Below are 5,762 nucleotides of genomic sequence, written 5' to 3' on the forward strand. Positions count from 1 at the left end.
ATCACAAATTTCTTATTGGTCTTGTTCATTTCTGGCCAAAGCTTATATGGACTAGATTAAGAAAAGAAATTTATACATGGAATTTAATGAGGTGTGCCTTGTATTTATTGTTCTGGATGAAGCTGATACTTGTTCGTTTGGCTAATAAGTCATGGCATAAGTATTGTTAGTTGATTTGTTATCAGAGAAAAACACTGTTGAATGGCTGACAGATTCGGCTGATAAGCTCAAGCGAACAAGTTTACAACGATGCATACTAAATATTTTCTTTCTATGTAGCATCTAATGCCTCTCAAATTGCTGGTACAATTAACAGCATTCAGCAACTTAATGGAAGCAACTATGCTTCATGGAAAGAAAAAATTGAGATAATACTAACTCTACTACATGTTGCTTATGATCTCCATAAACATCCACCTGATGCGCATAAGGAGGAGATGAGAATTATGATACTTTAAAAAGGAAGTATGACATTGAGAAGGACAAGCGAGACAATCAAATTAAATCATAAGTGACTCATGGTCAGTAAGAGCTCCATCATGTCATTGATAGCATAAGGGGTGCTATTTTAGACTCCCAAACTGCTAAGGATTACTATCGCAAAGTGAAGGATGAATTCAAAGGCTCCTTTAAGGTCTATGCAACCACTCTCATCAAGAGACTTGGTAGTGATAAGATCTGGAAGCCTAAGGGAGCAGATTATGAAAATCGTCACATTGTTCCAAAACTTCAAGGCAATAGAGATGGCGGAACTCTTTATGATTTTCTTGTCCATTTTATTATGTCATCTTTGCCTCTAGAGTTTTCTCCATTTACTATCAACTACATATCTACAATGCTACAAAAGTAAAGTTGGGCATTGATGAAATGATATGGCTGTGTAGTACAAGAAGAAAGGCGCGATTAAGATTAAAAGGATTGATCACATCAATAATCAATTCAATCACTCTGAGAAGAAGAGAAATAAAAATTCAAGAATAAATACACAATCACAGCAGAATTAAACTATAAAAAGGTGCCAATGCAAATGGCAAAGACCCATGTCCCATAAGGATGTCACTTTTATGGTAAAGAAGGATATATGATGAAAGACTACATTAGCTTTATGAAATGGCTAAATATGAAAGGTATTGATGTCATTACATTCATAGATGAGTCCCCGTATTATTATGCCACCAAATATGGTGGATTGACTCCTTCAATATGATAATACATGGATGTCTTAGTTGATTTAATGTTTGGCTGGTCGGTTGCATGGTTCTGTAATATATAATATGAGCATCTTGTTGAAATTGAGATATGGTAATACTCCCTACGTTTTAAATTATAAGCCGTTTTGACTTTTTTGGTACATCAATTTTATTTGCTTCTACATGTTTTTTTAGGACCAGCTCTGCATATTTCTACATGCAGCAACTGCAGTGTATGGTTTTTGGTGGTGGTGATAAGAGGAGGAAGAAAAGGGTGGGAATTGTTAACTATGGGAATGCTGTCAAGATTTTCCTCACTAATGCGAGTGATCGAATTTTCCTCCTCCAGTTTCTTGTTGTTTGTACCAAAAATTAAGCAACGAGAACTAGCTAATAAACCGAGTAGTCCACCAAAACCTTTTTTTTGTTATTCGCAAAAAAAAGAACTTTTTTTGTTATTTCCTCCATTTCAAAATTTTAACGTTTTAGCTTTTCTAAATATATTATTTTTTATTATGTTTCTAGATATGATGTCTAAATGTATAACAAAATCTACACTAGAAAAGGTAGAACGTCTTATAATTTAGAATGGAGGAAATACTTTTCTAAGCATATATTCGCTTGTCTCCTCAAATAGCTAGGTTGAATGTGGCAATGAAGGGTCCAACAAGGACAAACGAACAATAGACAGCAGCCCTAGCTAGGCGAAGCCGCCGAATAGGGTGCCCCTTGTGGCCCCGTGCAGTCTTGTGACAACCGTTGTTTCAGAGCAGAGGGATGCATTAATCCAGTCCAGAACGCCCGGCAAGCAGAGAAGCGTAGGCCTTGTTTACTTCCAAAAAGTTTTGCAAAATAGGAATAGTGGCACTTTCGTTTGTATTTGACAAATATTGTCTAATTATAGACTAATTATGCTCAAAAGATTCGTCTCGTCAATTTCGACCAAACTGTGCAATTAGTTTTTATTTTTATCTATATTTAATACTTCATGCATACGTTTAAAGATTCGATGTGACAGGGAATCTGAAAAAATTTGCAAAATTTTTAAGGAACTAAACAAGGCCGTAATGCAGGAAGATGATAGACGATCAAGCTGCCCATGAGGCCATGATTTAAAATTGAAATGGTCCAACACCAACGCTGGTGATTCAATTACCCAACCAGATCACTACTGTGCTTTGAATGTACAAACATGTCAGACCTGATGGATCAGTACGTACCTGGCAATCTGAGCTAGACTGATTTGTATGATTGTTAGGCATATGAAGGGCGTGTGACACCGGCCCAGCAACTGCATGTGCTGCGGCTAACACTATTAATGGAGATTGATCCAAATTATCCTGTGCCTGCTCCATGCCAGGACTGCTGATTCCTGAATCCTAATGGACCAGCAGCCAATGAGATAAGCTTTAAAGATTTACTACTAGGAGGTAGAAGCAGTCTCCTTACTTTTCTTGTTTCCATTCGAATTAATTACAGCATACGGATACGGTGTTGTGTGTATGTAGCACGACATACATGCATGTAGAAGAAAATAACAACATATTGTCCAACGTTAATGGATTGCTAAGGTGTTCTTCTGATCATGGCAATAAGAGCGGCCACTTGTGTAGGACTGAGCATCAGTTTTGGTTGGGGAACTCCTTCAGTCCCGAGGATTTCAAAACTGGGACTATGAATCTGACACTAAAGCCTTTAGTCCCAGGTTAGAAAATCAAGACTGAAAGTGGACCTCTAGTCCCGGTTGTCAATACCAATTGGAACTAAAAGACCTCTAGAGCATGCTCCGAGTCTGGACATTTAGTCTCGGTTGGTATTGTCAACCGGTACTAAATGTATTTTTCCTTTTATGATTTCTTTTCAATTCAATTCATTTTTGTTGCATTTACCTTTTTGTATACAAATTCTAAGCTACTAAATACATCCATATGTATAAGTTTTCGTCCAAATATTATATATATACATAAATAACATGATAACATGTATGAAATTATACAAATATTTCAAAAGCTTGTACGTACATTATATGTACATAAAGTAATAAAAGCTTGTAATCATGTCTTAGAGAATTTTTTCGCTATATCAACACAATGGTAATAAATAAATTGTGTATACTTTTACGTACTTCGAGGATCTCTTCACTTGTTTTCAATGAGTACTGTATGAGGAACTCGCAAAATGTAGTATCCACAAAAATTATTTCTGTTTTCCTGCAACAGACACTACTTTATGCCAAAAAGATTCATCAACCAATCAAGAATGATAATAATCAATTGAAATAAATAAAGATGCGGGGACCTAGCTAGTACTTACTGGGTATTTGACTATATCCAATGGCACCTTCCAATCACCATGGTTATTCTTAGTGAACAGAGCCCAAACATTGCCCAAGAAAATAAATAAATGGAGCTATTCCCCATGATATCTCAATAAAATGGCATAAAACGTATAGTGTGCGAGACCAAAATTACCTCTAAAGAAGATCTATCATATATTGATACTCTAATTGGGGTTTCCTCACTGAGTCAATTTTTTATATGACTTTTGGAAAGATCAATGACAATCACCGGTAACTAGTGAAAGTTGCATATTTATACACATTTGGAAAACCCATTAATTACAATCAACACTCACTCGAAGTTGGAAGGTAAGAGTATCGTTGTCTTGTGATGTTGGTTATCTAAGAACTTCAACATATTCTTCTCCACTTGATGTGGCCATTTAGTAATATTGTCATTGAATATGATATATGGATCCATGAAACCAATATCGAAGACCCCATTGTTTTTAAGGTTTAGTATCTGATGTCTGCACATATATAGTATAAATAAATATAGTGTGAGGATAATTATATATAGACAATGAACTACTCCCTCCATCCATTTATCGGAGTCATTTTAGGGGCATACGCAGTGATCAAGGGGAAATTAATTCGGCCAGTGAAAGGAGATGCATGCAGATGGTTGACTTAATTAGACCAGTGAGTGGAGCCACATGTGCTTGGAAAAAGATGAAAATAGTGGTCCCTAGCTTAGATAACTCTGTTTCTTAGAGAATTTTTCGCTAAGATGACTCTGATAAATGGATGGAGGTAGTAACAAACAAGTGACTTCAATTATAGACAGAATCACTGTAGACACCAGCCGCTGAGGAGACATTTGTCAAGAGCCTCCTGGTGGAATAGTTGGTGTAATTCATTAAACTCAACATCTAGAACGTCATCACCATGGAAGTAATGCTCTTGTTTAACTTTGAGAAGAATCCATTGCTCGCACTTGCTACATGCATCTAAATAAGTACCATTGGTTTAATAAGTATATTTGTGTACATAGTGATGCAAAGGAGTCAGGGTTGACAAGACTCCTACCATATTTATAGATCTTCCATTGATCAATGCACTAGGCTCTTGCTGGCGATCCTCTCTCCATGATGAGGCCTTCCTTTGTAAGACCTATTTTTGCAATCAATGTATTGAGTTGCATCAAATTGACCTCTGCTCTCTTCGCTTTCTGCGTCACTGTATATGACTTGGTGAGAGAGTAGTCATAGTCCTAATGGTAGGGGCTTACGAAGTTCATGCAACTTTTTCTAATGTTGGGAGACTTTTTTTTCTTAGTTCATTTTGAGGTGGGAACATCAGCTTACAAAGATTGTATGACTTTGATGGTTGTTGGATGATTTTGGCATTTCTTGTGATGTTGTCACACCTCTTCCCTATGATAATACAAGAGTCTTACAAATTGTCAATGATCCTATATATGAAGCATGAACGTAAAAATCATATTAGTGTCGATGCATTCTTTACACTTTTCAATGTCATTAGAAAACTATTTATATTTAATATGTGCCCTCAGAGTTGTAGTTGGCTGACGTTTTCACTAAAGCACAAACTTGAAGCATCAGCTTCACTTGATCAAAATCAATGCTTCAAATACTCCACTTCCAATTCAAGAGCAGCATATGACCCATGAGACACTCTATATATAGCCATCCCCACTAATGGAAGTGACTATCTTCTCAATCCCCAAGGTTAGTAATAGAGATGTTTCTTTTTGATATTAGATGACAAAGTAGAATAAACTAGATCAACACAAAGAACATATAGCAAGAAAGGTTAAGTATACACAAAGCAAGCTCAAAAACTCAAGAGGGAGAAACAAGGAACAATGCAAGGCTTTTCAATGAGGAAGGAGAGCTAGCAAATGGCAAGAATTTAAGTACACTTCTAGAAGAAGGTAGTCCAAGACGTACAAAATGTTTTTTGTGGTGCACATATTTTAGAGGTGAGGTTGGGGCTTTAGAGTCGAACAATGTTGTTTTTTGTGTAGTCGCCTATGTTTTCTTGGAAATGTCATATAGACATAGATGTTGGCAAAAACAACGCACAACCACCTATAAATGCTTTCGAGTGACTAGGGTAACAAATCTTGGGCTCATAAATTCAATGCAAGCATCTGAGTCCCATTGTTGACAAATCTTAGCGTCGCTACTAAGAATAGAGTTTTAAATCTACTACCCAGCAACGACGCCACAAATGCTTATGGGTAAATCTTAGCGTCGCTACTAAGAATA

At 36.5% G+C, this 5,762-nt stretch overlaps 1 long non-coding RNA gene across 1 annotated transcript; it reads right to left on the minus strand.

Annotated features, from left to right (window-relative positions):
* Window positions 216-4,680, minus strand: LOC110435810. The gene is made up of 4 exons (XR_002453656.1): window positions 4,558-4,680; window positions 3,316-4,478; window positions 2,411-2,569; window positions 216-417 (listed from the first exon to the last, which is right to left on the minus strand). It is a non-coding gene; the product is annotated as an uncharacterized LOC110435810 (long non-coding RNA).

The sequence above is a fragment of the Sorghum bicolor genome, chromosome 5, assembly GCF_000003195.3.
Source record: "Sorghum bicolor cultivar BTx623 chromosome 5, Sorghum_bicolor_NCBIv3, whole genome shotgun sequence".
NCBI classification, from domain to species: domain Eukaryota; kingdom Viridiplantae; phylum Streptophyta; class Magnoliopsida; order Poales; family Poaceae; genus Sorghum; species Sorghum bicolor.